The 11,339-nt window shown below is 31.9% G+C and overlaps 1 long non-coding RNA gene across 1 annotated transcript; it reads left to right on the forward strand.

Annotated features, from left to right (window-relative positions):
• The first annotated feature begins 10,456 nt into the window (after nucleotides 1-10,456).
• LOC145790214 (uncharacterized) lies at nucleotides 10,457-10,968 on the forward strand. Its single transcript, XR_014328883.1, has 2 exons — nucleotides 10,457-10,595; nucleotides 10,703-10,968. It is a non-coding gene; the product is annotated as an uncharacterized LOC145790214 (long non-coding RNA).
• Nucleotides 10,969-11,339: the final 371 nt, after the last annotated feature.

Below are 11,339 nucleotides of genomic sequence, written 5' to 3' on the forward strand. Positions count from 1 at the left end.
TCGGCTAAGATTATGTCACGACCCAAACCCGGCCCTATGGGTTTAGCACCGTAACCGGCCAGTAATCCGAGATTACCGAAGGCCTACAGAACAGTAGTACAGTAAAACAGAGTACAGGGCCTGGCGGAAGCCAATACAGTAAATAAATAATGTCCATTGAGCTATGACAGTCTATATGCCAAAAAGATCTTTTTTTTATGCATTCATATAATCACAACAGTACAGGCTACACAAGCATTTATAGACATTCAGTACAAGGATCTAATCCCTTGATAACAGTACAGTTCAGTGAATAACAGTCTACACAGTAATACAAAACAGTAACAGGGACCAGCGGGGGAAAAGACACCCCAAGCCATAGCATGGCGAACTCGGAACCTCGCAGTGAGGCACGGTGGTTGGCTTGACAAAACTGGAATAACCCTGACGCCTCTAGCTTTGATCCGGTGCCTGTACACCTACATATATATATGAGCAGTGAGCTAAAGCCCAGTGAATAACATAAAGCATAAAGGGGTTTAGAATGAATGTCCTTACAGTAATAAAAACAGTTCATTTCAATCAGTATTTCAGTTGCTCAATACAGTAAACAGTCATATGTGGTACATCCATTAGCATATCAGTAACAGTAGGTCTTAAAAGACCGAACAGTAATGATGGCCATCAGTCAGTAAACAGTAGTGGCTCCACGAGGGAACCGACAGAGATCTCTGTAACAGTAACAGTAAACAGTAGGTACTAAGGATGCCACAGTACAGTTCAGAAATAAAGGACATACATTCATTCAGTAATACCAGTTCAGTAAACAGTTCAGTTCAGTTCAGTATTCAAAGGTAATCAGTTGAACATATCTTTACACAATTGTTACTCACAGAGTTCTGGGCTACAGTAGGCTAGAGCGTCTCCTCGAAATGCCAACCCTATACAGTTAACAGATTGAACACACTCTAAGTTTCACAGCTGGGAAAGGTAATAATTAAATCCCTAAATTTGCCTCGGTGTGTTCTACATCTATATCCTCATTAAGATGTCTAAAACTAGGCCTAAGAATGCCTAGGATGACATGAGGATGCAAAGATGCACTTAGAAAACATTTTCGGAAAACAGAGTCCCGCTCGAGCGTAAGTCACTCCGCTCGAGCGGAAATGCAAACAAAGGTACCCGCTCGAGCGTATAATTACCCGCTCGAGCGTTCTGCAAAAACAGTCAAAAGTGCTGGATGGGTGGAATCTCCGCTCGACGAACGCTCTACGCCTGCTCGAGCTTGAGACACAAGACTCCGCTCGAGCGCCCAGTCCTCCGCTCGAGCGGATAGTAAAACAGTGCAGAGATGCTGGATGCTCGAATTCCCCGCTCGAGCGCCACTTACCCCGCTCGAGCGGGAGTGCAAAATCTGGAAATCCCAGATTGCACCTCCAAGCTCAAACTCAAGTTTAAAAGCATCAAAACCGATCCTCTTGGACTGAATTTCTAGAAAACACTTGTAAACACATGGAATAGCATGATTCAAAACTCAATTTGAGAAATCAAAGCCCAAGGGTGTTTAATTGAAACTCAATTTTAACCATTTTTCAAGAACAACATTCAAACATGGCATGCATGAGTTCTAAACCAAATTAAAGCTCCAAAGCTTGATCAAATGAGCTTATTTCTTTTCAAAACCAGATGAAAACATGGTCTATAACAACAATATGAGCATGCATGTACTGATATCCATGTAATCAACCTCAAAATATAACAATACTAACATGCATGCATGAATTATGCTCTATTTCAACATGCTAGAACTAATACAAGGCTCAACTTTCAATTTTGACATAAACCATGCAAGAATCAAGCTCAAATACATCAATAAAGGTTGAATTCTCTTACCTAAGTCTTGTATTTGGGATAGGGAAGCTCAATTGTACAGAACTCCTTCAATTCTTCAAGATCTCAAGCTAAAACAACAAGAACAATTCTCTCTCTCTCTAACTCTCTTCTTTGGTCGGTTGAGGCAACACAAAGGCTGATGAAATGTTGTTTTAATCAAATGCATTAAGTGTAATAAGCCTCAAAAGGTTTAAGGTAGTGGGCCACTACAAGGCTAGTTCGGTAAATAAGTCCTACTTGGCCAATTAACTTATTTTAATCTAATTTAATCATACCGAATCACTTTTTCAATGAATATACCATAAAATTACATAAATTATGTTGATCATAAAACACCAATCAATTTTGGATTCGGCCGCCGATAAGGCCTTCAACTTATAGTCTAAACATATAAGCATGAACAGATAATCATACAGTCAAACAGATAGAATGCAATTTAACTAACATATACTCAATCAATTCGGTTTCCAATTTCAGTCAGCCAGTTCCGTAGTTTATTCAGTTCAATTATCAGTCATAATCAGTCTCGGTTAACAGTAATTAGCAGTTAATCAGTCATTAATCGGTAAACAGTATGAGGGTTGTTACAGATTAGGTGGACGTCGTCGGGTATATTGTAATCTTTTCGGAATTCGGCTAGACCGCCCGGAGTATTTACTAGAAACCTATACTTTCCCATTTATTGTATAATTTATGAATAAATTAGTTCGGTCTAAAAATTGTGCTCAGTAGCTCGGTTGAGCACGCAGAGGAGTGCCTGGGCAACCTAAGTCTGCAAAGTGAAGAACAAAGGTGTTAAGCACAGATCATTGGGCTGTGCTACGAATTAAAAGCAAGATAAAAAGAAATCCTACTTCGACTGTGTGGGATGCTACAGGTTCTGTCTCGGTTTCTGCAAGGTAATTGGTAGCTCGGTTTGAGCAGGGCTTTTACTAGCTCGACCTTGGCAAGCGCCTCGATATCTCGGTTGTGGATACGGTTCTGTTTGACTGGTTGATCGTCTAGGGGCAGCTTTCTGAGTTCCGTCTAAAAAACTAAGAAAGCTGGTTTAGCCCCAAGGCCTAGATCAGTTGGAGTTTAGGTATCTCAGTATGCTAAGTGCAAACTTAGTTCGGTTGGTTACCTCGGCTGAGGTAACGCAAGAGGTGGTTTGACTTATTAAAACTACTGGTGTAAACATGAAGTGTTAGTCCGGTTGTAAACTGACTAGACTTTTACCTAGCTTAAACAGTGTCCTAGTTCGGTTGCATCATGATTTTGGATCAAAAACCAGTTTTCTACAGGATATTACATATACTCATGTGTTCTATTGTTAAGTTTTTCCCAGAAAAGTACAGAGCAAAGCGAAACGGAAAAATATGTTTTGCAAAAACACAGAAAACAAAATACGAAAACAAAGTAGATGTACAGTGCTTACCCGATGAAGAGGCAAGAGCTAGAGAGAGAATAACAGCTATGGAGAACACGAGCTTAGAAAGTTGAAGAAGTAATGGAGGCTCAGAGAGGGAAAAGTTGCAAAGTGTGTCAAAATGAAGAGGCTCGTTTTAGGTAAAGGGCAAAAGGCGGGACTGTTCAAAATTCACGAAGTACGAAGACAGCGTGACAGCCGTCCTCAGTCGATCAGAGCATGCCACGTGTCATTAGAATGGGAAGCGTTTTAGACTCTGTGATTGAAGGGACGTTACTACCGGACAGCCAGAGCTCGGTGTGAAAGTAGCTCGGCTGGATAAACTAAAAATCTATAGCTCGGTTGGAAAGACTGAGAGTTTATAGCTCGACTGGTTGACAGATAATCCTAATCATGCTAGGCAGATGGAATTAAGGGGCAATTGAGAGGGTAATTTATGTAAAAAATTGGGCTGAGCTGGGTAATGGGCCGTTATGAGCCGCAGTACAAAGGGCCGAGTAAAACGGCCATGTAAGTTTCTCCGGTCGAATGAATATTTTGAAGTTAGTCCGGTCCTAAGGCCGTAAAGCTAGTCCGGTCTGACAGAAGATCGAAGTTAGATCGGTTTAACGGTGCATTGGAGTTAGGCCGGTCTTAGAGTTACACCGGTCATGACATGTTAGTTCGGTCTAACAATGCCATGGGTTGTGCATGAGAAGCCGACGTAAGAGCAGTAAAAGGAAGAGCTAGTTCGGCTTATTCTGCGGCTATGTATAGTCATGTTTACTTCGGTCATATTGGAGTTCGGCCATGATAAAACCATCTCACTTGGTTTAAGCAGTGAGGGGGGTGTTGAAGGATAAGCATTATCTTTCAGGAGTATGAATCCTAGGAGGACTCTGCATGGAGAAGTAAAAGTCCTACTAGGATTGTGCCGCACGGAACCTATAAAAGCTCACAAACATCACCTTTGGAGAGGTAATACACAACTTTGCTTTCTGAATACACAGAACTTTTGTCTATTTGTGAAGCTTACTGACTCAGGCATCGGAGAGGTTTCCGGCACACACCCGCCGGCTAGCTCACGTTTGTGTTTTCAGGTGATAAAGCGACGACGTACAGAGGAGCACAGACTTGATCAACAGGATTATACGAAAAGGTTTATTTCTTTCCCGTACATAAAGAAATAAGGAAAAATACAAATTGTAACAAAAAAAAAATAAAAAATAATAATGTTTATTTATATGAACTCACTTTCTTACAAATGCAAAAACTCATGCAAGTACACATTTCAAATGTAAAGCAAATATTTAAGATTTTTAGGCACCGAAAAGGGATCAGAAATGGCTCAATGTTGATTGTTTTCCCCCCAATTTTCTGTTCATGGTTTCTTTTGCAGGAACTTGTTTTTATATTAAAAAGATTATGTTTAAACAAAAGATATATATGGAATTCTATCATGTTTAAAATTTGTATGGATAAGTAATTGATGATTTTAAAAGATAAAATATTAAGTTCCACTTAAAGATAAACTTTAAAAAGTTTGAGTTGAAATATATAGAAATTCTATAACAAACTAACAAAAGATAAATATAGATCGTTAAAAAAATTATTATCTTTTTGGGATATTTATATCCCAATCTTATTCTTTTTTTATTTAAATATTTTGTTATCTTTTATTTGAATTTTCATTAAATAGTTATATTTTTATTTTTGTATATTTTTTCATCTATATTTATTTGTTATTCATATATACATAATTACCTTTTTATTTTAAAAATCATTTGACTCGTAATATTTTTTTATTTAAATTTTTTTTAATTGTTCATATATAAATAGTTAACTTTTTTATTTTTATAATTAATTGACTCATAATATTTTTTATTTATTTATTTATTTTTATCTTTTATTTGACTCTTTATATTATTTTGTAATTGAAATTTGAATAGTTATCTTTTTATTTTATTTATTTTATATTTTTATCTCTACCTCTTTGCTGCTCATATTTAAATATTTATCATTTTATTTAAATATATATAATCCTTTTGGCTTTTGAGATTTAGATAATTGACAAATGATTAAAAATTAAGAAAAGTGGGAGGGAAGACTTGAAAAGTGACACATAGGAGAGAGAATCCATAATAATTTAGTATTAAGAGTTTGGAGAATTTTCATACTCCACTACATTTGTTTATATATATAGTATAGAAGATAAATAAATAAATAATTATTGGCATTTTACTAATTGATATGTTGTGCAATAATTAAATTTCAAAATCTAAAATAGGACTTTGGTGATAAAAAAGTGTCATATTAATAGATTTATAAAGTCTGAAAAATTTATTAATTTATATATTATTAATTAAAAATTAAAATATAAAGTCTGAAAAATTTATTAATTTATATATTATTAATTAAAAATTAAAATAAAAAGTAATAGGGACCACCTAGGTTGGACTTGGGAGGTGGTAGTAGTTGGTGGGTGTCGCTCAAAAACAACAAATCATACATTTAGGCCAAGTTTGGGAAGACTAAATAAGTGTACTTTTTGTCTTTTTGGACTAAAAAATTGAGATTGAAAATATGGATGTTTGGGTTAACTTTTTGACTTTTTATGAAAAAATGTGTAATAAAAAATTGTAAAAATTGGTTTGTAGAGGAAAATTTGAATTGGGAGTTGTGCAGCCGTAATTGTTGACTTTTGGTGAATAGTGTCAACTTTTTAACTTTTTGAGTAACTTTTTGACTTTTTGACTTATTTGGGACTTCCCAAACTTAGCCTTATTATTATTGGTATTAGGAACATTTATTATTATTATTATTATTAAGAAAAATTACCATTGTTTCAAAAATTTATTACTAATTCATCATAAAGTTTACATTATTAATATTTATAAAATTTGTCCTTTATTTATAATTACTTTTCAAAAGTTGCCGTGAAGTGAAATTTCCCCTTATTATTAATTAATTAATAAAGAGGAAATTCCAAATTAGTATAAATTAAAAATAATAATTAAAAAATAATAAATTTATAAATATTATTAATTAAAATTATAATCACTATGTTTGGTTCCAGAAAATTAAATTCACTTTTCAGAAAATTAAATTTTCTTATTTTCAATAATTGTTTGCTTTTAGTGAATTTTTTTTAATATTTTAGGCAAAATTTTCTATTTTTTAGATACATCTAATTTAAATATGCTTAAAAATTATAATATTTGTAAAAAAAATTAAAAATTCACTAAATACAAAAAATATATAAAAATATGAAAATTCAATATATTTCTCGTATTTTGTCGTATTTAATGAATTTTTTAAATATTTTTATACACATTTTTTATTTTTTAAGTATATTAAGATTAAGTAGATATAAAAATTAAAAAAATAATAATTAAAATATTTAAAAAATAATTAAAATACAAAAACACAAATTGAAAACCCAAACCCAAACCCAAACCCAAACCGTCAAATGTTTTCCATGCCTCTATAATTAATTTTTAGAAACACTTGTGTTTGGTTTAAAAATTAAGAGAGAAATTTTTTTAAAAAATAAAATAAAATTTAAATAAAATATATTCATATTTAACTTAATTTTACATTTTTTTTTTCACCTTAAATTTATCAATCAAACACAACTGGCATAATTTCACCATTATTAAAAGCAGTCCTCGTCAAGTCGGAACTCGAAGGAATTGATTAACAGAGACGCGCACTTTACGCGGTTCTCTCTCTTTTGACACAGACGACTCACTTCACTTCCTTTTCACAACGGCCAAATTTATGTTTTTTTTTTTTTTTTTTTTAAATTTTTTTTTACTTTTACAATAAATCTATTAATATAAAACCAGTTACACATTACAAATATATATGGGAAAATCACATTGACCTCGCTTGCTATTTAAATATATATATATATATATATAACAAATCAATAGTTTTAATATAATTATATTGACTCTTTAAATTTTAAATCACATGATATTTTTTGATTTTTTGATTTTTTGACTAAACTATAAAGTAACCTTTTGGTTTTTTTGTAATTTTTTGACTTTTTGTTAAAATATGAGGTAAAAATATTTGGAATGATTGTTTGCCGTTTTATGAAAAAAATTACAAAAAAATGGAATTGCCAAATGAGGCCTTAACTTCATATTCATCAATATTTGATTAATTATTTAGATGAAAAATTAATATTATGATATCTGTTGGTATATTTTTCTTATTTATTATTGTGTATTCTTACTATTTGCACTAATTTTAATTGCTTTAGCTTTAATAAAAAGAATGTTAATATAATTATATTAAAATTATCGACTACTTGTATTATCTCAGTGATTTTTTTTTATTTTTTATTTTTTTTTTATGGGTAAGTAGTTTTACTAACACCTCTAAAGTTTAAAAAAAAAAAATAATTCTACAATTTTGACATAATTATACTTAGATTTCATTTGGGAATGGGTTGATTTTTTGGCTATTCTAGGGTTAAAAAGTTTGTTTGGGTTGCCTTTTTTTTATTTTTTTTTATTTTTGTGAAAAAAAAAGTAAAATGATTATAGTTTGGATATAATAATTTGTCTTATTAATTTTTTAACCTATTTTGTCTTTTTGTGACTAAAATAGCCACCAACCTCATTTTAGCTCATTGCCAAACGATGGCTAACTTCTCCTAAAATTTTAATTCACATAACATTTAAACCATTTTTATAAATAATTTGTTAATCATATGAACGAAAAAGTAATGTTATCATTTTTTTCATACTAAAGCGTATATTTATTTTTATTTATTTCTGTTGGATTTATTTTTTTAGTGTGGCCCAATAGCCTACATATTTTCTACATGTTTTAATTTATTTGAACTCCACAAATAGATAAAGCCAATATTTTGAGATCAAGTTCAGTAAATAGAATTTTAATATAATCACTCTTCTAAGATAAGAAGGAAACCTTGATGGATTAGGAATTCTTCTGATAGAGTTTATCTGGCCATCTTCTCTCATCTATATAAGGATGGGTGACTCCCCTTTCGTATCATGAGTATTTTTCCATCACTTTTTATAGTCATCCTAATAAAGTGAGAGACAGAGAGAAGAAGGTGAGCCAAGAATTAAAGGTTCAACTCTAAGGGGTATTTTCTCAACTTCTCTAATTCAATGGCTGGCAAAGGTATATTCGTTTTATTCTTGAGTTGTATTGAATTCAAGATCCTGTAAAGTTTAATTCCGCATTATTATTATGGTTACATGTATTATTAAATCTTACATGTGGTATCAGAGCTTTAGTTTGTGAATCAATACACATTGGAATAATAATATATTTATAAATATTGTTATTATATTATAATTATAATTATTCATAACAACATATTTTTTGTTCATAAGGTTTGAACTCTCGGCATATGTTGGTTATCTTGAATATACGCTGTATGTTCAACCTTGTAAGCTGCATGCCATATTTATTAGGCAGTATCTGAATGGTACATCTAATCTCTTTCATATTCATTATACATCAAAGAAACTCTTTTTGTGTTGTTAAAAGTCAAAGGTTGTGTGAAAGAAGATTTCATTCCTGATTTCTAAATCGTAACTAAGTATGCACATCATGGACTCCCTCACTCACTTTGTTTTGTGATATGTTAGGTGCAAACTTTTATGTAATTCTATATGCCGTTCATATGCATGTTTTGATTTATTATCAATTTTAGTGATAATAATTTTTATAATCATCATAATATGTTATTGAATTGAGTGTATTGCTTGCCGTTATGATAAAGTGCATAGATTAAAAGCAATTTTAGAATTTTGCTGAATCGTTCGGACTATTAAATAAATATATTTATTTGATTGTATCACATTAGAGGATTATGTTTTTGCTTTGTTTAAATTATGCACACTTATTGTCTATTATTGTTAAATATTTATATATTTTCATGATTTAAAATTGATATCATGATATAATTTTATGACATTGAATATTAAAAAATTAAAGTGGTTAATTCATATTAGGTGTAATTCTTATTAACCATTATTTTAGATATTCATGATTGTTATAATACATATATAAATATTCCTGTTCATCCAGAGTTATTATTATTATATTGGTAATAGCAATCACATAAAAGAAATTTTAGAAATCATAAAAATAGTGATCTCATTAAAATTGTGATTGAATTAATGATAATTAAATAACTCAAAATTAATGAATAGAGAATATTGTTGGTTAGTTCCGTATTCATAGGGTTTACTAATTTAGTAGCTGCCAAAGTGGCCTAGATTTGTAAAACTTATGAATATAGAACTACATAAAAGAATTGTTAAAAAGGGTAACATTAAGGTTGATAATATTCTCAATTGCAGTTATAATAAGGAGATTGAGACTAACCCAAAGGAGAGTCACTTTCAAATAATTATAAGCTGGGTAGGATAATATAACTTATGTAATTTGACAGATTAGAATTGAATACCCAAAGGTAACATGACTAGCTGAAAAATTGCATAAATTACTTTAGACATACATAAGTGATTCTTGACGAGTGGACAATAGATATACCTAAGTTTTTCCCAAAGGAAAAACTTATGTGATATCAATAGTTCATCATAATTCTTAAAGCTTTAATATGTATATTGTTTATGCCTTTTTCCATGTTACTTATGAGATCTTGTGTTAATACCTCTTAAGATCTGTCAAAAAGATAGCTTGCTATCTAAGGTGGTTGGACTTAGAAGGGAGGCTATATTGACTCCTCCGACCTTCTTGGGATCTTGCTTGGTTATTGACCAGAGGACTCTTTAGTGACGTTATCCTAACGCTTAAAATAAAATTTGGTTAAAGGCTGTTGAAGATCGACAAGCCACTTGCTGGCACTATTATAGCTGAATTAACAACAATGAAATATAATGGCCACCGAGGAGTTTAGGATCACATCCTCAATATGGCGACAAAGTTGCAAAACTTAAAACTTTAGGGATGCAGGTTGATGAAACCTTCCTCGTGCAGTTTATTCTTAACTCACTTCCATCATAGTTCGGTGCATTCAAAATTCACTATAACACCAATAAAGATAAGTGGAATTTGAATGAGCTGACTAATATGTGTGTTCAGGAGGAAGTGAGGTTGATGGAGGAAGGACGTCAAACTGCATTGTCTGTAACTCATGGAGCTATAAAGAAAAAGAAGGGTAAGTTTGTAAAATCAAAGAAAAATCCACCAAAGAAAAAGAATGAACCTGGGGAAGAAAATCAGGCTAAGAATGGTTTCACTGTCAAGTGCTACTTTTGTGGCAAGAAGGGACATGTGAAGAAAGACTGCAGCAAGCGAAAGGCTTGGTTCGAAAAGAAAGGTAAGAAATTTTCTTTTGTTTGTTATGAATCAAATCTTGCTGAAGTACCTTCTAATACATGGTGGATTGACTCTGGGGCCATGACCCACATTACAAATGACATGCAGGGATACCTCTCAACCAGGAAACCGAAGGAAAGTGAAAGATTTGTCTATATGGGGAACCGTCTCAAAGCTGAAGTTGTAGCTGTAGGAACCTATTGACTGATCTTAGAGACGGGTCATCAGATGGATCTAGAAGACACTTTTTATGTTCCTTCAATTTCTAGGAATTTAGTTTCGTTATCCAAATTGGATCGTGTTGGATATTCAGTTTTATTTAATTGTGAAAAACTCAATTTAATGTTTAATTCAAAAGTGATTGGTTCTGGTAATTTATGTGATGGTTTATATAAAATTACCTTAAATCATGAGTTTGCACAATCATTAGTAACTCTGCATTCGAATATTGGTTTAAAACGTGGTCTAATTAATGAAAAATCATCGATCTTGTGGCATAGACGGTTGGGGCATATCTCTAGAAATAGAATTGAAAAATTGGTGAAGAATGGGATTTTGGAAAACCTAGACTTCACTGATTTTCAGATATGTGTGGATTGCATTAAAGGAAAGCAAACCAAACACACCAAGAAAGGTGCCACAAGAAGTAATGAGCTTCTTGAGATAATTCATATAGATATTTGCAGGCCACTCAACATCCCATGTCTTAGTGGTGAAAAATATTTTATCACATTTATAGATGACT

This window comes from Camellia sinensis, chromosome 5 (genome assembly GCF_055761805.1).
Source record: "Camellia sinensis isolate YWXY chromosome 5, ASM5576180v1, whole genome shotgun sequence".
NCBI lineage: Eukaryota > Viridiplantae > Streptophyta > Magnoliopsida > Ericales > Theaceae > Camellia > Camellia sinensis.